This window comes from Hylobates moloch, unplaced genomic scaffold (genome assembly GCF_009828535.3).
Source record: "Hylobates moloch isolate HMO894 unplaced genomic scaffold, HMol_V3 SCAFFOLD_13, whole genome shotgun sequence".
NCBI lineage: Eukaryota > Metazoa > Chordata > Mammalia > Primates > Hylobatidae > Hylobates > Hylobates moloch.
The window spans coordinates 86,528,371-86,550,748 of NW_026652288.1; the positions used below are offsets into that span (position 1 = coordinate 86,528,371).

At 39.9% G+C, this 22,378-nt stretch overlaps 1 long non-coding RNA gene across 1 annotated transcript; it reads right to left on the reverse strand.

Moving 5' to 3' along the window:
- Nucleotides 1–1,260: 1,260 nt before the first annotated feature.
- Nucleotides 1,261–15,776, reverse strand: LOC131380945 (uncharacterized). Its single transcript, XR_009209257.1, has 3 exons — nucleotides 15,646–15,776; nucleotides 1,591–1,650; nucleotides 1,261–1,376 (listed from the first exon to the last, which is right to left on the reverse strand). It is a non-coding gene; the product is annotated as an uncharacterized LOC131380945 (long non-coding RNA).
- Nucleotides 15,777–22,378: the final 6,602 nt, after the last annotated feature.

Sequence of the window (22,378 nt, forward strand, 5' to 3'; positions counted from 1 at the left end):
TGGATTACTGGAAAACTGGCCACTTTGAAGTCAAGCAAACTGAAAACAGCTTCACAGAATGCTAAAAATTCAGGCATGAAAGGCAAGTGTTAACTAATCATTCAAAGCTTGGATAACTGCTGTAATATCCCAAGAAATGATGCCTCTATTTTGGAACACCTCCAGTGACTTAAAAAAAATTCACACATTCCATTTTAGATGGTTCTGACCATTAGAAAATTCTTCTGTATCTGAGCCAAAATCTGTCTCTCTGAAAGTTCTATTACTGGTTACGATGCTAGCACTCAAGTTTATATAGAAAGTCTAATTTTACATTCACATGGCAGGCCTTCAAATGTCAGAAGGTGGTTATCACATTCTCATTTTCAGACTATTTATTCCCAGTTCTTTTAACAGATTGTTTACATGGCATGGCTTACCCATATTGGCTATTCTTTTTTATATCTCTTGGCCACTTAATTTGGCTTTAGCCTTTTAAAGTGGGCCACTGGGACAGGGAAGGAACAGAACTATAAACACTCTCTTTCTAGACACCTATGTGTATTCGTACAACTTCAAGTCACATTTTTTTTTCTTTGAAAGCCTCATCACATCATTGGTCAATTGTATGCTTACTGTCAATTCAAACTTTCTGTCTCTTAGAGCAAAATTTCTGGAAACAAAAAAAGGGACCATATATCCATCCCTATTAAATTTCAGCATAATGAATTCAATTCATTCTCCAGCTAGTAAAGATTTTTTTGTTAATTATTTTATTATTCACAACTTGAATGGGCAGACTTTCTATATTTTCTTTCAAGTCATTGGCAAAAATATCAAAAAATTACAAGGCTAAGAAAACTTCCTTTCAATTGAACAGGAATCCATGTTTTCAATCAAATATTGGAGTCAAACCTGTATGTCTCCATCTTTTCACAAATTAGAGAGACTTTATCAATTCCTTGATTAAGTTTAGATACCCATATCATTTTGCCTGCATTTCCTTAATAAGTCCAGAAATCCTACCTAAGATAGAAATGAGGTAATATAGTATGAATGTATGTAAGTCCTTTCCATGTTTCAGTCATCATTTTCCACTTTTGGTAAATCACAAATCTGTTAATAAGTCACTTTTGCTGGTATTGTGGTATGTATGAAAATATTCCTTTTATTTTTTATATGAATACTAACATAAGTAGGGTAAAATTACATAACTGAGATTGTGTTAAATTTACTAACAAAAAGTGGAGGAGAGTTTCCCATTGATGAACAATAATTATGGCTAAGTATTGACAGAACTGGGCATTTTGTTTGCAGACATCAGCCTTCTCTTACAAAATTTTTTGATAGTTGCTTGACTTTTGTCCCCCACATCTTGCCCAGTCTCCACAATTTCTCTGCAATAACAAATAACCATTCAATTAATTCATTTGAAATTTCTGAGTAACCTAAGATGTCATTCATAAGATTTGAACTCTGAACTGCTAATGCTCCCTCATCTCCTTTTTTGTTTTGAGTTTGTATTCTTCATTTCAATATTTGCCCCACTTTTTTTAATATGAAGATCAATTTTAACAAAAATGATACAAGGAAATTTACAGGGTAACTTACAAAACTGTATCTTCTTCCCAACTGTTGTTACTCTGCCTTTTCCTCGATCTGTTTCTTGTTCTGAATATAACGAAGAAATTCTGTTTTATTGTCAGTGGCACTTTTCACAAACTTGAGTACCCTTCAACTTTACGGACATTATTCTTACACATGTGGACCACTCTAAGATTTTTTATCATTAAGTTGTACTTTTTAAATCACATCTCTCTCAAAACTCTGAGTTCACAATTCCCATTAATTTTTATTTTTTAAGAGACAGGGTCTTGCTATGTTGCTTAAGCTGGCCTCAGGGGATGGATACTCCCATATCAGCCTCCTGAGTAGCTGGGTGTGCACCACTGTGCCAGCAAAATTTCCCCCTAATTTTTATGAGATAAATGGTTTACAGTATGCAGAATCAAAACGGCATTTCTAACAACTTCCCAAACCTGTTGACATCTTCCCTTTAATGTAGAATGCCATGAAATCATGCCTATGTTTTCCTTGATATTTTCTACATTGACCCTCTTGAAGTCTGTAGCACATGGTCAACCATACCAGGCTTCCCCTCAATGATTATGATGAACTCTAAAATATTATATGACTTTCCCCAAAGCTTCTGTTCCTCTCACTTTGCCAATAAATGTATCCTATATTTCAGAGTCAGACCAAAAGGAACTGTTTCCCTAATGGCCTTTCAGGAGATTGTTTACAACTTGTCAAAGAATGTCATGAGCTTACACACACTCAAATTTTTTGCAGGTTGAGATTCTAGGAGATGTCTTAATTGAAATCCCTCAATCATGACTTTGGCCTGGCACAGGGTCATCTTTCAGATCTCTGTCAAAATATATCATCTCTTTCTTCCTTCTGGCCAGAAAGCTTGGAGAACACTCTCCCAACAATTTCAGATTTCTATTTCTATTTTCCTCAGCTATAATCTCGCATCATGAGTTTCTACACTAGTTTATGGCCCCTTGATATACAAATATAACTATTTCTCTAATTTATTTTCAAAAATGTCTGCCCTCTTTAAAGAGATAGCATCACCATCTTTTAATTTTGAATCACATCTCAATCTCAGTGATACTTATGAATGTATATAAACCTGTTGCCATAAATTAAAATCACTCAATATCTTGTTAATTTCTAATGTTCTACAGTGGTATATGTGTTGGAGGCTATAATTTTGGCTTTTGGTACCATTACTGATTTTCCATGTAAATCATAAACATCTCCTACATTCCCTCCTACTATTTGCATTCTGCAAAATCATGCTGTACAGCAGTGGATTTTATTACTTATCTTCTTCCCCTGTATATTCAGTTTAAATTTCACTCAATTTTGAACTGTGTTCCTACCCTAGCCAAAATCCTATCATTCTGGGGTCTTAAGTTATAGCTCAAAAATCTAAATTCTATTTCAAATGCAACATCCACTGAACATCAACATTTTCCCCGTTCATGTATTTTTTTCAACAGACATCTGCTGAGAAAACACTTTGTACAATGTGGTCTGGTAAGGATTAGAATAGTAAAAAGAGACAATTTCTCTACCCTCTAATGGGTAGATTCAAGTAAGCAAATGTAATTTTAATACGTATCTAAGCTTTCATCCTAAGGCAATAAGTTTACCCAAGTTATTCCGTTTCCTATAAGACTTCTATACCATTGTTACCACGAATCTTCTCTGATAAACATAGTCAACCTCTCATGAATCAACAAAATGAGATAATGATTGGTGCGATTTGATAGACTTGTGACAATTCTGTTAGTTCTCACATAACTGCTCTAGGAAAACAGAACACCGTCCAATTTACTACATTAAATCTACCTACAACTAACTCCACACAGCTAACTCTGTAGTCTGAAAAAGAAGATACCAAACAACATTAAGCATCTCCTTCCTTGACCTTGTAACAGGTTCACCTATATAAACGAGGACTTAGGAATTGTGCCGCTCGGTCTGTGGAGTATGAGCTGCTGCCATTTCTTCATAAGATCCAAATTCCCCTTTTCTGGGAAGGGTCCCATACACATAGTATAACTCAAGCTAAAGTAATATTCCTTGCTTTCTCCTGTGTCAGAATCTTCCACTTGCTAGTAGTATTTATTTTTCACTCTTTATTAAAACTTTCTTTTGTTCTCCCTTTAGTCTTTATTTCTTCCCTTCTGACTGGAAATCACTCATCATCTCTAACTGGTTAGAGTTTATAAAGCTTTGAGCCTCCATGTGTCCCCCTTTATGGGAACATCAACTTTTTAAGGGAAGGAAAAATTCTTATTCATCTTGATGCAGTCTCTTATCTAGACCATGTTGACACAGGTCTGAGGCTTGGCAGCTCATAGGTGACAGGTAAACATCTACTGAGGTGACCTAGGAAGAGAATTGACAGCTCACATAATTGGTCAGAGCCTCTAGCAGGAAGACAAACATCTTACAGTCTCAGAAGTGTATACATTGTAGATTTTTATAGGAAATAAAGACCTTCATAGTTTCCCTTAGGAAATATTTCTTAAACTCCTGTAACTCACTGCCTACAGGATCCTTTGAATACTGCCTTCAAGGAAGCCAAAAACATGCCCCCTTTCATCTATCTCTGCCATCTTCTGTTCAAAGCTTGGTACTTAATGACTTGAGTCCTCGTCAGTTCAAACATACTCTAATCTTTTTAAGTAATATTAATTACAAAAAAAAGTACATCTACAAACACTTTCTCAGCCACTTCCTTTTTCCTCTTTTCTCTGTTTGCTCCGGACTTCTCAGAGTCAATAGGATAGAATGTCTCCCCACAGCTTTAGAAAGACTTTAAACACAATTGACTGTATGGTATTTCTGTAAAAATATAAGCAGGGGGTAGGGAGTGGATAGGTATATTATTTATGAATAGGTTTAACATGAGCTCTGCAGTTCCTTTTCTTGGCTGTGCACTCATCTGAACCCAGACAATGGAGGTGAGGGCCACTAAAGGAAAGACGCTGCCTGGTACACTTTCATTGCAAAGCTGCTTGAAAAATTAGAATACCATGTCAAATACCCATTTCTAAGAATGCCTTCAGATAGCTCAAACACTGTGCAAATTAGCAAGCAGGGGAAGAATTAGATTAAAATTTAATATTTAGATTCCCCCATGTCCTTTAAACATAACAGTAGAGTGGTTCCCCTCTGTTCTATTTGCAGAAAAAGTCACAGACATTTTCCAAACTAAGGCATTAAGTGAGACGGTTCAAAATCCTAAAATTTGCCCTAGGGAACTTCTCCATTTAAAATGACAGTAGAATCTCCATGTACCTGTATAATAAACAGAGTAGAATCTATTGAGAATACTAGAAAGCTGGCAATTTGCAATGCTTCCAGAAAATCAAAAAAAAATAGAAAAGGCAAGTTAAATAATCAAGTAAAACTCTTCAGAATCCCCAGTAATAGTCACAAAGCAAAATAAATACTCTTAGGTTTCTAGGTACATATTATGTACCCCTTTTTCATTTTTTATATTCCCAAAATGTCATCAAAGTAATTACTCCATTTATCATCGGTACAAGGTTTGACCTATAGCTTCCAGCAGCATAAACGAAATGCTACAATATAGAGAAAAATTATTCATAAGACTTTCTCCAGTCATTCCAAATGAATTATCCCTTGATAATCCATTTGAGTGGAGGAAATGATCCAAGGGAATGTTCAAGTTACAAAAATGTTCAACATACCAATAGGATAAAAAATTTAGGGTCCCAAAGGAAACCCTGGAAGGAAGGCACACAAAACAGTAAGGCTGGGTCCTGCATGGATTCCATAAGTGAACAAAAAGGAAAAGGAGACACGATCCCTCTTCCCATCTGATTAGTTTACTAGGGCTACCATAGAAAATACCACAGACTGGGTGGCTTAAACAACAGAAATTTATTTTCTCAAAATTCTGGAGGCTAGAAGTCCAAGATCAAAGAGTTGGCAGTAAGGCCTCCCTTCTTGGCTTATAGATGGCTATCTTCTCACTATGTCCTCACATGGTCTTCTCTGTGTGTCTGTGTCCTAGTATGCTCTTCTTATAAGGGTACCAGTCATATTGGATTAGGATCCACCTTAGTGACTTTATTTTAACTACCTCTTTAAATACCCTACCTCCAAATATGATCTCATTCTCAGGTACTAAGGGTTAGGACTTCAACTGGTGAATTTTGGGGGAGACACAATTCAGCCAACGATTACATCCTCCAGCAATGAAGAAGGGAAGACAATTATGAAGAAAAATGCCTTATAAGGATTTCAGTTGTTTGCTATGGGATTGAGCTAACCAAAGGAATCAGATTTCAATCAGACTCACGTAAATCAGAGATCTCACCAGCGTCATGATTTACTGGTAATTTTAAGGATACAAGCAATCAAAAGGAACAAAAGGTGGAATAAATATATATTCTCTGTGTATAATATCTCTGCGTGTGTATATATGTATATATATACGTTTTGTGTGTGTGTATATACATATATATAACTTCGCTACAATTATATTTAAGGTTTACCCCATTGAAAACTTTATCTTATTGTATACACCTATTGAGTGTTATATCCAATGCCTCCTTTTCTGGTAACTTCTTTCCTCTTTCCCAGCCATTCATATGATAACCGCAGTGGCAAACTCTCCTTTGCATCACCCCTCAGAATCTCTTCACTAGATTTCAGCCTTCCAGATAATTTACCTAGTCTAGAAGTGGATACTTTATCCTAGCTGCTGTAGAAATCACTTTTCTGAGAAAGTTATTCCAGCTTGAGTCTTTGAAGCTCTCTTGAACTCAACAGTTGTGGGCAGTCACTCTTTTGCCGTATGCATATAAAATCAGTTATATAGAAAGAGAAAAGACTTAATCAGATCCACTGAGCGAAGCAGAAGTGAGAAAAAGAGAAACAACCTTAATGGCATGCCAATCCCTGCTTCTAGGGTATCCTGGGCACTGTCAGCCCTTGGGTCCTGTGTGACAACTGTGACTATATCCTAAAAATAAATGCCTTCTCTTAGAAATATATTTTTTATTGCCTTCAACCAAAAGAATTCTAATATGTAACTATAGACCTATATTTAAATTCTGGCATTGTCACTTAATGATCGTTTGATCTTATATTACTTGTTCTCTCCAAATTGAAGTTTCTTCATTTATAAAATACAGACAATACAATTTAACTTACAAGTTAGTTGTATAGATTAAATATTAAAATATAAACTATAGGACACACTTTATAAATGGCAAATATTTATATATGACCGACGCCTCCAGCTGCCATTCTTAGGATCCACTGCAGTGTTCATGCCAAGGCCGTACTTCCCCCAGGTGCTCCCAGCCAATGAAAGCCTGATGGGGGCCACTAGAGCTGGCCCATTACTGTCTAAAGCAGGACTCTTCTAGTGGGAAGTCTTTGCTCAAGGACTTCCTGTCAGCCCGCTCAAAACTTTCTCAGAAATACACTGGAGTCTGAGACTCCTCCTACCCAATCTGTCCTTTCCTCGCATGTTTCACAAGTCCAAACCCTGAAGTATTGTCTAAAGGCTCTACCAAGCAAATCTTGTTCCCTCCCAAATACCCACTGCTGACATGTCCCCAAAAAACCTCATTCGTATATAATTTCACGTTAACATTTGCTTCTCAAAGGACCTGAAGTGACACAATGACAATTTACATGCAGTATTTAAACTAGCAATAAAGAACTACTATTGTTGTAAATACACAGCACATTCTACACCATAGTGGCCGTTCCTAACTGGAATGTGGCTCTCAATCTCTGACTGAACCTAGACATGATCTCACACTTTTAAAACCCATATTAACCATAAATAGACCTGACTGGCATATTTACAGGTAGATCTGACATTAACTTCCAATTACTACTAAGAAATTGATGAAACACTTGGCCCAGGATGACTAAGAAAAACATCTGTGCCTTGGTTCCTTCCAGCATCTTTTCAGCTTTCCTTGTTACATGACTTTGCCTTTCACTAAATCCCACCTTTGTCCCAGGCTGTTATAAATCCCAAACTAGTCTGTCCTAAATCAGTACAGTACAATTATTAAAGCTTACAGAATATTTTGACTTTAATTTTAAACAACATCTGGATTGTAGACTCTAGCCCAATTTCTCTTAATGTCCCACTAAAAATATACATGAAATTAAAAGAAAAAAAATACCTACATGGAAAACCTAAGAATGTCAGTCAAACTACTGCTCATCTGAAAAATACTTGCACAAGCTGCATGATTTAAAGAGTAAAATTCAGAACCAAAACCAATGGGAAAATCCAAGATTTGATACTGACCCAGAGTATATCAAACACTCTTGACAAAAACAGGAAGACACTATCTGCCTGCCCAGTAACTCAAGGTCCCAGAGTACAAATCAGTTGCAAGCAATCCCATGAATAACGCTTTTGAGGTGGCCAATACACTTGCTTCCCCATCCTTAGTTAGTATTTCTCTTTCTACCTTCATACAGACAGCACAATTCAGAAATCAACATGTACTATCATATAGATATATGATGCTATATTGTGTACTGGGGAATAAACACCAGCACATAATGTTAAGAAATAGGAGGAGAGATAGGAAGAGCCATGTTAGCGGTGACTAGCAGGACTTACAGCTTTTCATATACTACCTTGCTTCAAATTGTCCTAAGTGAGGTACTGAGAGTAGGAGAGCCTCTCTCAACCGGAATAACTGCATGAGTTAAAGCCCTACTAATAATATACATGGAACTAGAATTTAGCACAGCCGTCTACTTGCCAGTCAGAGATTTCAGAACGGTATTTAACAAGACCCAGTTGGACCTACGGTGGGGACAAGACAGATACATGTTCTCTGTTGGCAAATACTGGGTCTGGGAGTTTCTTTTCATTCACACATAAGGATACACAAATCCATAAGATCTGAAGAAACAAAATACTAGAGATTAACGGAACACTACCCTGAACACACAAAAGAAATGCATACCTCTGAAAATGACACATTAGAAAAACCAAAGCAAAATTGAAAAGACTATTGACATTTTGAATGGAATATCAAAATACATGCATAGTATGAACAGTAGAGGAAAGACATTACAGTTAATTCATTTGAGAGAAAAATGTAACAGCAATAGATAATGAAGGAGTCTATAAATATATAAAAATACAAAATCAAAATTAAATGTGATTTTAAAATAAAGAAGAAATTTACATGGCAGAATATAAAATTGGTGTCACAGAGAACAACCAAAGAGGCTATTCCAATGTATACAGGCATATGACAGATAAAAATAAAAATAAAGAACATAAAACTTGCAGAGGACAAAAGACATGAGATCAAAAGAAACAAAATAAGTAACCAAAGATATCAAAGTAAAACATATGTAAACTGCTGAGAGAAAATCACCTCCTACATACATCCTGGAGGGAAAAAATGGTGAATATAAAGACAAACATGAGGGGAAATATCATGGAGGCCTCAGAATTCTTATCTGAAAAATAATAGTGCTTGATAATATTATTAAAACTACAGGATTTAGGGGAGGCCATTGTAACTTAAAAAACATATAATCATAATTATTTTGTGTGTATGAAGGTATTAGAAAGATATTCAAAAAGAGTTTTTATGAGTCATTAAGAAAAATATTTTTTTAATGAGCAAGGAATACAAAGAAAAGCTCAAAGGGAGATTCCAAAATGGCCAAATAGGAACAGCTCCATTCTGCAGCTCCCAGCATGAGTGACACAGAAGACGGGCGACTTCTGTATTTCCAACTGGGGTACCAGATTCATCTCTGGGGTTTGTTGGACAGTGGGTACAACCCACGGAGTGTGACCCAAAGCAGGGCGGGGCATCGCCTCACCCAGGAAATGCAAGGGTCTGGAATTCCCTTTCCTAGGCAAGGGAAGCCATGACAGAAGGTACCTGGATGATCGGGACACTCCCACCCTAATACTGTGCTTTTCCAACAGTCTTAGCAAATGGCACACCAGGAGATTATATCGTGCTCCTGGCTCAGAGGGTCCTATGCCCACTCAGCCTTGCTCACTTCTAGCACAGCAGACTGAGATAGAACTGCAAGGCGGCAGCCAGGCTGGGGGAGGGGCATCCGCCATTGCTGAGGCTTGAGTAGGTAAACACAAAGGCTGGGAAGTTCGAACTGGGTGGAGCCTACTTTAGCGCAGGGAGGCCTCCCTGCCTTTGTAGGCTCCACCTCTGGGGGTAGGGCATAGCTGAATAAAAGGCAGCAGAAACTTCTGCAGACTTCAACGCCCCTGTCTGACAGCTTTGAAGAGAGTTGTGGTTCTCCCAGCACGGAGTTTGAGATCTGAGAACAGACAGACTGCCTCCTCACATGGGTCCCTGACCCCTGAGTAGCATAACTGGGAGACACCTCCCACTAGGGGCCAACTGACACCTCATACAGCCGGGTGCCCCTCTGAGACGAAGCTTTCAGAGGAAGGATCAGGCCGCAACATTTGCCATTCTGCAATATTTGCTGTTCTGCAGCCTCCATTGGTGATACCCAGGCAAACAGGGTCTGGAGTGGACCTCCAGCAAACTCCAACAGATCTGCAGCTGAGGGTCCTGACTGTTAGGAGGAAAACTAACAAACAGAAAGGACATCCACACCAAAACCCCATCTGTACATCACCATCATCAAAGACCAAAGGTAAATAAAGCCACAAACATGAGGAGAAACCAGAGAAGAAAAGCTAAAAATTCTAAAAATCAGAGCTCCTCTTCTCCTCCAAAGGAACGCAGCTCCTTGCCAGCAACAGAACAAAGCTGGATGGAGAATGACTTTAACGAGTTGAGAGAAGAAGGCTTCAGACGATCAGTAATAACAAACTTCTGCAACCTAAAGCAGAATGTTCGAACCCATCGCAAAGAAGATAAAAACCTTGAAAAACGATGAGACAAATGGCTAACTAGAATAAACAGCATGGAGAAGACCTTAAATGACGTGATGGAGCTGAAAACCATGACACGAGAACTACGTGATGCATACACAAGCTTCAGTAGCCCATTCGATCGAGTGGAAGAAAGGGTATCAGTGATTAAAGATCAAATGAATGAAACGAAGAAAGAAGAGAAGTTTAGAGAAAAAAGAGTAAAGAGAAATGAACAAAGCCTCCAAGAAATATGGGACCATGTGAAAAGACCAAATCTACATCTGATTGGTGTACCTGAAAGTGACAGAGAGAATGGAACCAAGCTGGAAAACACTCTTCAGGATATTATCCAGGAGAATTTCCCCAACTTAGCAAGGCAGGCCAACATTCAAATTCAGAAAATACAGAGAATGCCACAAAGATATTCCTCGAGAAGAGCAACCCCAGACACATAATTTTCAGATTCACCAAAGTTGAAATGAAGGAAAAAATGTCAAGGGCAGGCAGAGAGAAAGGTCAGGTTACCTAAAAAGGGAAGCCTATCAGACCTACAGCTGATCTCTCAGCAGAAATTCTACAAGCCAGAAGAGAGTGGGGGCCAATATTCAACATTCTTAAAGAAAAGAATTTTCAACCCAGAATTTCATATCCAGCCAAACTAAGCTTCATAAGTGAAGGAGAAATAAAATCCTTTACAGACAAGCAAATGCTGAGAGATTTTGTCACCACCAGGCCTGCCTTATAAGAGCTCCTGAAAGAAGCACTAAACATGGAAAGGAAAAACTGGTACCAGCCACTGCAAAAACATGCCAAACTGTAAAGACCATCAATGCTAGGAAGAAACTGCATCAACTAATGAGCAAAATAACCAGCTAATATCATAATGACAGGATCAAATTCACACACAACAATATTAACCTTAAAAGTAAATGGGCTAAATGCTCCAATTAAAAGACATAGACTGGCAAATTGGGTAAAGAGTCAAGACCCATCAGTATGCTGTATTCAGGAGATGCATCTCATGTGCAGAGACACGCATAGGCTCAAAATGAAGGGATGGAGGAAGATCTACCAAGCAAATGGAAAACAAAAAAAGGCAGGGGTTGCAATCCTACTCTCTGATAAAACAGACTTTAAACCAACAAAGATCAAAAGAGACAAAGAAGGCCATTACATAATGGTAAAGGGATCAATTCAACAAGAAGAACTAACTATCCTATACATGCACCCAATAAAGGAGCACCCAGATTCATAAAGCAAGCCCTCAGAGACCTACAAAGAGACTTAGGCTCCCACACAATAATAATGGGAGACTTTTAACACCCCACTGTCAACATTAGACATATCAACGAGACAGGAAGTTAACAAGGATACCCAGGAATTGAACTCAGCTCTGAACCAAGCAGACCCAATAGACATCTACAGAACTCTCTACCCCAAATCAACAGAGTATACATTCTTCACAGCAACACATCACACTTATTCCAAAATTGACCACATAGTTGGAAGTAAAGCACTCCTCAGCAAATGTAAAAGAATAGAAATTATAACAAACTGTCTCTCAGAACACAGTGCAATCAAACTAGAACTCAGGATTAAAAAACTCACTCAAAACCACTCAACTACATGGAAACTGGACAACCTGCTCCTGAATAACTACTGGGTACATAATAAAATGAAGGCAGAAATAAAGATGTCTTTAAAACCAATGAGAACAAAGACACAACATACCAGAATCTCTGGGACACATTCAAAGCAGTGTGTAGAGGGAAATTTATAGCACTAAATGCCCACAAGAGAAAGCAGGAAAGATCTAAAATTGACACCCTAACATCACAATTAAAAGAACTAGAGAAGCAAGAGCAACACATTCAAAAGCTAGCAGAAGGCAAGAAATAACTAAGATCAGAGCAGAACTGAAGGAAATAGAGACACAAAAAACCCTTCAAAAAATCAATGAATCCAGGAGGTGGTTTTTTGAAAAGATCAACAAAATTGACAGACCGCTAGTGAGACTAATAAAGAAGAAAAGAGAGAAGAATCAAATAGATGCAATAAAAAATGATAAAGGGGATATCATCACCAATCCCACAGAAATACAAACTACCATCAGATAATACTATAAACACCTCTACACAAATAAACTAGAAAATCTAGAAGAAATGGATAAATTCCTCGACACATACACCCTCCCAAGACCAAACCAGGAAGAATTTGAATCCCCAAATAGACCAATAACAGGCTCTGAAATTGAGGCAATAATTAATAGCCTACCAACCAAAAAACGTCCAGGACTAGATGGATTCACAGCTGAATTCTACCAGAGGTACAAAGAGGAGCTGGTACCATTCCTTCTGAAACTATTCCAATCAGCAGAAAAAGAGGGAATCCTCCTTAACTCATTTTATGAGGCCAACATCATCCTGATACCAAGCCGGGCAGAGACATGACCAAAAAAGAGAATTTTAGACCAATATCCCTGATGAACATCGATACGAAGATCCTCGGTAAAATACTGGCAAACCGAATCCAGCAGCACATCAAAAAGCTTATCCACCATGATCAAGTTGGCTTCATCCCTGGGATGCAAGGCTGGTTCAACATACACAAATCAATAAACTTAATCCAGCATATAAACAGAACCAAAGACAAAAAACACACGATTATCTCAATAGATGCAGAAAAGGTCTTTGACAAAATTCAACAGTGCTTCGTGCTAAAAACTCTCAATAAACTAGGTATGATGGGACGTATCTCAAAACAATAAGAGCTATTTATGACAAACCCACAGCCAATATCATATTGAATGGGCAAAAACTGGAAGCATTCCCTTTGACAACTGGCACAAGACAGGGATGCCCTCTCTCACCACTCCTATTCAACATAGTGCTGGAAGTTCTGGCCAGGGCAATCAGGCAGGAGAAAGAAATAAAGGGTATTCAATTAGGAAAAGAGGAAGTCAAATTGTCCCTGTTTGCAGATGACATGATTGCATATTTAGAAAATCCCATCATCTCAGCCCAAAATCTCCTTAAGCTGATAAGCAACTTCAGCAAAGTCTCAGGATACAAAATCAGTGTGCAAAAGTCACAAACGTTCCTATACACCAATAACAGACAAACAGAGAGCCAAATCATGAGTGAACTCCCATTCACAATTGCTTCAAAGAGAATAAAATACCTAGGAATTCAACTTACAAATGATGTGAAGGACGTCTTCAAGGAGAACTACAAACCACTGCTCAATGAAATAAAAGTGGATACAAATGGAAGAACATTCCATGCTCATGGATAGAAAGAATCAATATCATGAAAATGGCCACACTGCCCAAGGTAATTTACAGATTCAATGCCATCCCCAACAAGCTACCAATGACTTCCTTCACAGAATTGGAAAAAACTACTTTAAAGTTCATATGGAACCAAAAAAGAGTCCGCATCGCCAAGTCAATCCTAAGCCAAAAGAACAAAGCAGGAGGCATCACACTACCTGACTTCAAACTATACTACAAGGCTACAGTAACCAAAACAGCATGGTACTGGTACCAAAACAGAGATATAGACCAATGGAACAGAACAGAGAACTCGGAAATAATATCACACATCTACAACCATCTGATCTTTGACAAACCTGACAAAAACAAGAAATGGGGGAAGGATTCCCTATTTAATAAATGGTGCTGGGAAAACTGGCTAGCCATATGTAGAAAGCTGAAACTGGATCCCTTCCTTACACCTTATACAAAAATTAATTCAACATGAATTAAAGACTTAAATGTTAGACCTAAAACCATAAAAATCCTAGAAGAAAACCTAGGCAATACCATTCAGGACATAGGCATGGACAAGGACTTCATGTCTAAAACACCAAAAGCAATGGCAACAAAAGCCAAAATTGACAAATGGGATCTAATTAAACTAAAGAGCTTCTGCACAGCAAAAGAAACTACCATCAGAGTCAAAGGCAACCTACAGAATGGGAGAAAATTTTTACAATCTACCCATCTGACAAAGGGCTAGAATCCAGAATCTACAAAGAACTTAAACAAATTTATAAGAAAAAAAGCAAACAACCCCATCAAAAAGTGGGTGAAGGATATGAACAGACACTTCTCAAAAGAAGATATTTGTGCAGCCAACAGACACATGAGAAAATGCTCATCATCACTGGCCGTCAGAGAAATGCAAATCAAAACCACAATGAGATACCATCTCACACCAGTTAGAATGGCCATCATTAAAAAGTCAGGAAACAACAGGTGCTAGAGAGGATGTGGAGAAATAGGAACACTTTTACACTGTTGGTGGGACTGTAAACTAGTTCAACCATTGTGGAAGACAGTGTGGCAATTACTCAAGGATCTAGAACTAGAAATACCATTTGACCCAGCCATCCCATTACTGGGCATATACCCAAAGGATTATAAATCATGCTGCTATAAAGACACATGCACATGTATGTTTATTGCAGTACTATTCACAATAGCAAAGACTTGGAACCAACCAAAATGTCCATCAATGATAGACTGGATTAAGAAAATGTGGCACATATACACCATGGAATACTATGCAGCCATAAAAAAGGATGAGTTCATGTCCTTTGTAGGGACATGGAAGAAGCTGGAAACCATAATTCTCAGCAAACTGTCGCAAGGACAGAAAACCAAGCACCACTTGTTCTCACTCATAGGTGGGAATTGAATAATGAGAACACTTGGACACAGGGTGGGGAACATCAAACACCAGGGCCTGTCGTGGGGTGGGGGGAGGGGGGAGTGATAGCGTTAGGAGATATACCTGATGTAAATGACAACTTAATGGGTGCAGCACACCAACATGGCACATGTATACATATGTAACAAACCTGCATGTTGTGCACATGTACCCTAGAACTTAAAGTATAATAAAAAAAAGAAAAGCTCAAATCACCTATCAACATGAGAAATACTCAATCACACTAGTAAATTACAGTATTAAGATCCTATTTCACACTTGTTTAATAAACAAAATTGTAAAACTCTAAAAATATCAAGTATTCAACTAATAGAATAAAATGAGAATGCTCATGCATTACTAGCAGGAAAAGAAATTAGTGATCATCTCCCACCCCAACCCCAGATCACAAAATTAAACAACTATTCACACAAGAAACACCTTCTTAAGAACAAAAAATCAGATGAGCACTCACAATACCTGGTTTTAACATCATATCAAGGAAAGGGGCGCTGAAGAGGGAAAAGAAGTCAGTCTTGAATTGCTGACACCACCCATTCCCCATCCCCAAGTAGTGACTACATGGAGAGAAGAGAGGATCTGTGTGCTTGTGGGAGGAAGAATGCAGTGAATGCATGAGAATGCAGAGAATGCAGTGGAACTTTGCAATTGGAACTCAGTGCTGCTCTGTCACAGTGGAAAGCAACACAAGGCAGAATTCAGCTGGTGCCCACAGAGGGAGAATTTAGGCCAGCCTATCCCAGAAATCAGAAACTGGGTTCTGGCTAGCCCCCACCATTGCAGGCTAATGTTTTTTGGGGATCTAAATAAACTTGAAAGGCAGTCTAGGCCACGAGAACTGCAATTTCTGGTCAAGTCCTGGTGCTGTGCTGGGCTCAGAGCCAGTAGACTTGGGGTGCATGCAACATAATCGGAAACTAACTGGGGCAGCCAAGGCAGTGTTTATGTCACTCCTCCCCTAACCTGAGGCAGTACAGCTTGCAGCTGTGGGAGAGACTGCTTCCTTCAGGATGAAGAAAGGAAAGGAAGAGGAAGAGGACTTTGCCTTGCATCTTGGATATCAGCTCAGCCACAGTAGAATAAGACACCAAGCAAAGTCCTGAGGCCCTGATTTCAGTCTCTAGCTCCTGGACAACATTTCTAGACACACCCTGTACCAGATGGGAACCAGCTGCCTTGAAGGGAAAAACCCAGTCCTGGCAGGATTCATCACCTGCTGTTGACTAAAGAGCCCTTGAGTCTTGAATAAACATTAGTGGTTGCCAGGCAATACTCGCTACGGGCCTTGGGTGAACCCCAATGCTGTTGTGGCTTCAGGTGTGACCCAGCACACTGCCAGCTGTGATGACCATAGAGACAGACTCCATTGGCTTGAGGAAAGAAGAGAGAAGAGTAAAGGGGACTTTGTCTTGCAGCTTGGGTACCTTCTTAGCCACAGTGGGGTAGAACACTAAGTGGACTTCTCAGAACCCTGATTCCAAGCCTTGGCTCATTGCGGGGCATTTATGGACCCACCTTAGGGCAAAGGGGACCCCATTGCCCTGAAGGGAAAAACCCAGGTCTGGCAGCATTTACCATAAGCTGACTGAAGAGCCCTTGAGCCTTGAGTGAACATCAGCAGTAGCCAAGCAGTCCTCGATGCAGATCTGGAGTTGAGGTGGCCATTGGGAGAGGCTCCTTCTGCTTGAGGAAAAGAGAGGGAAGAGTGAGAAGGACTTTGTCTTGCAGCTTGGGCATCACCTCAGCTGTAGTAGAATAGAGCACCAAGTAGATTCCTAAGGTTCCCAACTCCAGGGCCTGGCTCCCAGACTGCATTTCTGGACCCTACCATGGATAGGGAAAAGTTTGCCACCCTGAAGGGAAAGATACAATCCTGGCTGGATTCACCACCTGCTGATTGTGGAACCCTTGAGGCTTGAGGAAACATCACTGGTAACTTGACAGTGGTCGCCACAGGCCTAAGGCAATACCCAGAGCTGTTCTGGCTCTTAGTCTGCCCTAACACAGTCCCGAAATGGTGGCCACAGGGGTACTTTACTTGTGTCACCTCTCGCCCAGTTCTAAGAAATTCAGCATGGAGAGAGAGAGACTTTGTTGGTTTGGGGAAAAGTAAGGGAAGAGAACAAGAGTCTCCACTTGGTAATCTAAGCAATTCTCCTGGTATTGGAGAATCTGCCCCAATATTCACGTAGGTTCTTTTCTATTTTCCTTAAGCATTGGCCAGCTTGAGAAATAAAGGGACAGAGTATAAAAGAGAGAAATTTTAAAGCTGGGCATCCGGGGGAGACATCACATGTCAGGAGGTTCCGTGATGCCCCATAAGCCTCAAAAACCAGCAAGTTTTTATTAGGGAGTTTCAAAAGGGGAGGGAGTGTGCAAATAGGTGTGGACCACAGAGGTCAAGTACTTTACAAGGTAATAGAATATCACAAGGCAAGTGGAGGCAGGGCAAGATAACAGGACCACAGGACCGGGGTGAAATTAAAATTGCTAATGAATTTTCAGGCACCATTGTCATTGATAACATCTTATCAGGAGACAGGGTTTTGAGATCAACTGGTCTGACCAAAATTTATTAGGCGGGAACTTCCTCTTCCTAATAAGCCTGGGAGCACTATGGGAGACTGGGGTCTATTTCACCCCTGCAGTCTCGACCATAAGAGAAAGGCGCACCTGAGGGGGCTGTTTATAAGCCTATACCTCCAGGTGCGTATTCCCTTTCCCAGGGATGTTCCTTGCTGAGAAAAAGAATTCAGCAATATTTCTCCCATTTGCTTTTGAAAGAAGAGAAATATGGCTCTGTTCCATCTAGCTCACCGGCACTCAGAGTTTAAGGTTATCTCCCTTATTCCCTGAACAATTGCTGTTATCCTGTTCTTTTTTCAAGGTGCCCACATTTCATATTGCTCAAACACACATGCTGTACAATTTGTGCAGTTAATGCAATTATTATTACAGGGTCCTGAGGCGATATACATCCTCCTCAGCTTTCAGGATTAAGAGATTAAAGTAAAGACAGGCATAGGAAATCACAAGGGTATAGATTGGGGAAGTGATAAGTGTCCATGAAATCTTTACAATTTATGTTTAGAGACTGTAATAAAGACAGGCATAAGAAATTATAAAAGTATTAATTTGGGGAACTAATAAATGTCTATGAAATCTTCACAATCCACGTTCTTCTGCCATGGCTTCAGCTGGTCCCTCCATTTGGGGTCCCTGACTTACTGCAACATCCTGGATCTTACCCAAGACCAAAAAGGTAGTACCTGTACAGATCTGCAGGATTCATAGCATTACTAGGATTGGGATTCTCCTTAATGCATATATGCCTGCAATGACCAAAGACTTACATCACAACACTCAATACCCTTTGAATACTTGGAAAGCCTTCCCTAGAAGAATGAGTATGAACAAGCCCAGACTATGAAGATTACAATAAAAATCTGACTCCTCAATGCCTACACATTGGTGCAAATCCACAGGCATCAACACCTTCCAGGAAAACATGACCTCACCAAATGAATTAAATAAAGCACCAGTGACCAATCCTGGAGTGACAGAAATATGTGATCTTTCAGACAGAGAATTCAAAATAGCTGTTTTAAGAAAGCTCAGTGAAATCCAAGATAATATGGAGAAGGAATTCAGAATACTATCAGATAAATTTTAACAAAGAGATTGAAATAATTTAAAAGAATCAAGCAGAAATTCTGGAGCTGAAAATTCAATTGACATATTGAAGAATCTATCAGAGTCTCTCAACAGCAGAATTGATTTAGCAATACGAAATTATCTGAAGTTACAAAATTTACTGCTAGTAGTAAGTGCACAAACACAGAATATCCTAACACTGAAATTGTGTATAAACAACTCATATCTTGAGTAGAAAGACTAAAAATAAACCTATCAAAAGTAATGACTAAAACAATTGTTCAAGACATAGACAGTATAAGAAGATATAAATAGAAACAATAAAAACTTTAAAAGCAGGGGATAAAGTTAAAATGTAGAGTTGTTTTTCAGTTTCCTCTTTGTTTGTTATTTTGTTTTGCAATCGGTGTTATGTTGTCATCAGTGTAAAATAATGGGTTATAGGATGTTATTTGCAAGCCTCATGGTAACTTCAAATAAAGCAATATGCAACAGATACACAAAAAATAAAAAGAAATTGAAACATACAACCAGAGAAAATTGCCTTCCCAAAAAGGAACACAAGAAGGAAAGACTACAAAACAACCAGAAAACAAATAACAAAATGGCAGTAGTAAGCCCTTATTAATAATAACACAGAACATAAATGGATTAAATCTCTAATCAAAACATATAGAGTGGTTGGATAAAGAAAACAATACTCAGTGATCTGTTACCTAGAAGAAACATATTTTACCTATAAAGACACACATAGACTAAAAGTAAAGGGATGGAAGAACATATTTTATGCAAATGGAAACCAAAAAAAGAGAAAAAATAGCTATGCTTATAACAGACAAAACAGATTTTAAGACAAAAACTATAAAATGAGATAAAAAGGCCATTATACAATGCCAAAGGAGTCCATTCAGTAAGAGAATACAATTGTAAATATATATGGACCCAACATTGGAGTACCCAACATAAAGCAAATATTAGAGCTAAAGAGAGAGATAGAACCCAATACAAGACCGGGCGTGGTGGCTCACATCTGTAATCCTAGCACTTTGGGAGGCCGAGGTGGGTGGATCACAAAGTCAGGAGTTTGAGACCAGCCTGGCCAACATGGTGAAACCCCGTCTCTACTAGAAATACAGAAAATTGGCTGGCCTGATGGCAGGTGCTTGTAATCCCAGCTACTCGGGAGGCTGAGGCAGGAGAATTGCTTGAACCCAGGAGGCAGAGGTTGCAGCAAGCCAAGATCACACCGTTGCACTCCAGCCTGGGTGACGGTGCAAGACTCCATTAAAAAAAAAAAAAAGAACCCAATACAATTATAGCTGGAGACTTTAACACCCCACTTTCAGCATTGGACAGATTTCCAGACAGAAAATCAACAAAGAAACATCAGCTTTAATCTGTACTATAGACCAAATGGACCTAGATATTTACAAAATATTTTATCTAATAGCTTCTGAATACACATTCTTCCCCTCAGCACTTGGGCCATTCTCAAGAATAGGCCATAAGTTAGGTCACAAAACAAGTCTTAAAGCATTTTAAAAATTAAAACAATTGCAGGTATCCTCTCTGACTACAATAAAATAAAACTAGAAATCAATAACAAGAGAAACTTTGGAAACTAAACAAACACATGAAAATAAAACGACGTGCTCCTGGAACGACAGAGCAAGATGCCCAAATACAAGCCTCCACCAATGGCCCCCCCTTCACAGGGACCCAAAATTTAACAACTATCTACACACAAACACCTTCATAAAAATGAAATTCAAGTGAGCAATCACAATATCTGGTTATAACTTCATATACCTGAGAGAGGCACTGAAGAGGGAAGGAAAGACAGTCTTGAATCCCCGGTGCCTCCTCACCCCAGACAGAGGCCTTGTGATGAGGAGAAAGAAACTGTGAGCTTGGGGGAGGGAGGACCCAGCAGTTTTAAGACTTTGCATTGAATTCAGTGCTGTTTTATCACAGCTGAAAGCGAAACTGAGCTGAACTCAGCTGATGCCCATCCTCACCCTCAGAGGGAGCGTTTAGATGAGTCTTAGCCAGAGGGGAATCACCTGTGTCAGGGGAAGCACCTTAGCCAGAGGGGAATCACCTGTGTCAGGGGACGCACCTTAGCCAGAGGGGAATCACCTGTGTCAGAGGTTGGACAGTGAGTTTCAACAAGTCTTGTCGCCATGGGCTAAAGTACTCTGGGGTCCTCAATAAACATGAAAAGAACTCTAGGCCACAAGGACTGCAACTTCTAGGCAACTCCTTGTGCTTTGTTTGGCTTAGAGCCAGCGGGCCTGGGGGCAAGCAACCTAGCGAGATACCAGCTGTGGAAGATAAGGGAGTGCTCACACCACCCGTCCCCCAACCATAGGCAACACAGCTCACAGAAATAAAAATGACTACTTCCTTCTGCTTGAGAAGAGGAGAGAGAAAAGTAAAGAGGACTTTGTCTTTCATTGGGGATACCAGCTCAGCCACAGTAGGATAGGGCACCAAGCAGAGATTTGAGGCCCCCATACTAGGCCCTCGCTCCCAGATGACATTTCTAGACACACCCCAAGCCAGCAGAAAACCTGCTGCCTTGAAGGGAGGGACCTAATACTGACAGGGTTCATCGCCTGCTGACTAAAGAGCCCTTGGGCCCTAAATTACCAGCACAATACCCAGATAGTATGCTGTGGGCCTTGGGTGAGACTCTAAGATGTGCTAGCTTCAGGTAAGACACAGCACATTCCCAGCTGTGGAGGATATCTGCTTGAGAAAAGCAGGGAGGGAAAAAGTAAAGGGGACTTTGTCTTGCACCTTGGTACCAGCTGGGTCACAGTGGGGTAAAGCAACAAATGGACAGAGCACCCAATGGGGTAGAGCACTCTTGGGGACCCCAGTTCCAAACTTTGTCTCTTAGATGGCATTGCTGGACCTGCTGTGGGCCAGAAGGGAGTACACTGACCTGAAGGGTGAGTCCCAGGCCTGGCAGCATTCACCAGAAGCTGATTGAAGAGTTCTTGGGCCTTCAGTGAACATTGATGGTAGGCTGACAGTACTGCCATGGGCCTTTTGTGGTGGTGGCTATGGGGAGAGGAGGCTCCTCTACCTGTGGAAATGGTACGTAAGTGTAGGAAGGGCTTTGTCTCATTTGTGAGTACCAGCTTAGCCACAGTTGAACAGAACACCAGGTAGATTTCTAATGTATTTGACTCCAGTTCCTGGCTCCTGGATGGCATCTCTGAACCCACTGGGGGACTGAGGAAACTCATTGGCCTGAAGGAGAGGACACAAACTTGGCTGAATTCACCACCTGCTGATTATAGAGCCCTATGGCTTTAGTGAACACAAGCAGTAGCCAGGGAGTGGTTACAGCAGGCCTTGGGTGAGATCAGTGCTGTTCTGACTTCAGCACATCCCAGTGGTGGTGGCCACAGGGATGCTTGTGTCATCACACCCCCAGCTCCAGATGGCTCAGCACAGAAAGACTCCATTTGTTTGGGAGAAAGTAAAGGAAGAGAACAAGAGTCTCTGCCTGGTAATGCAGAGAATT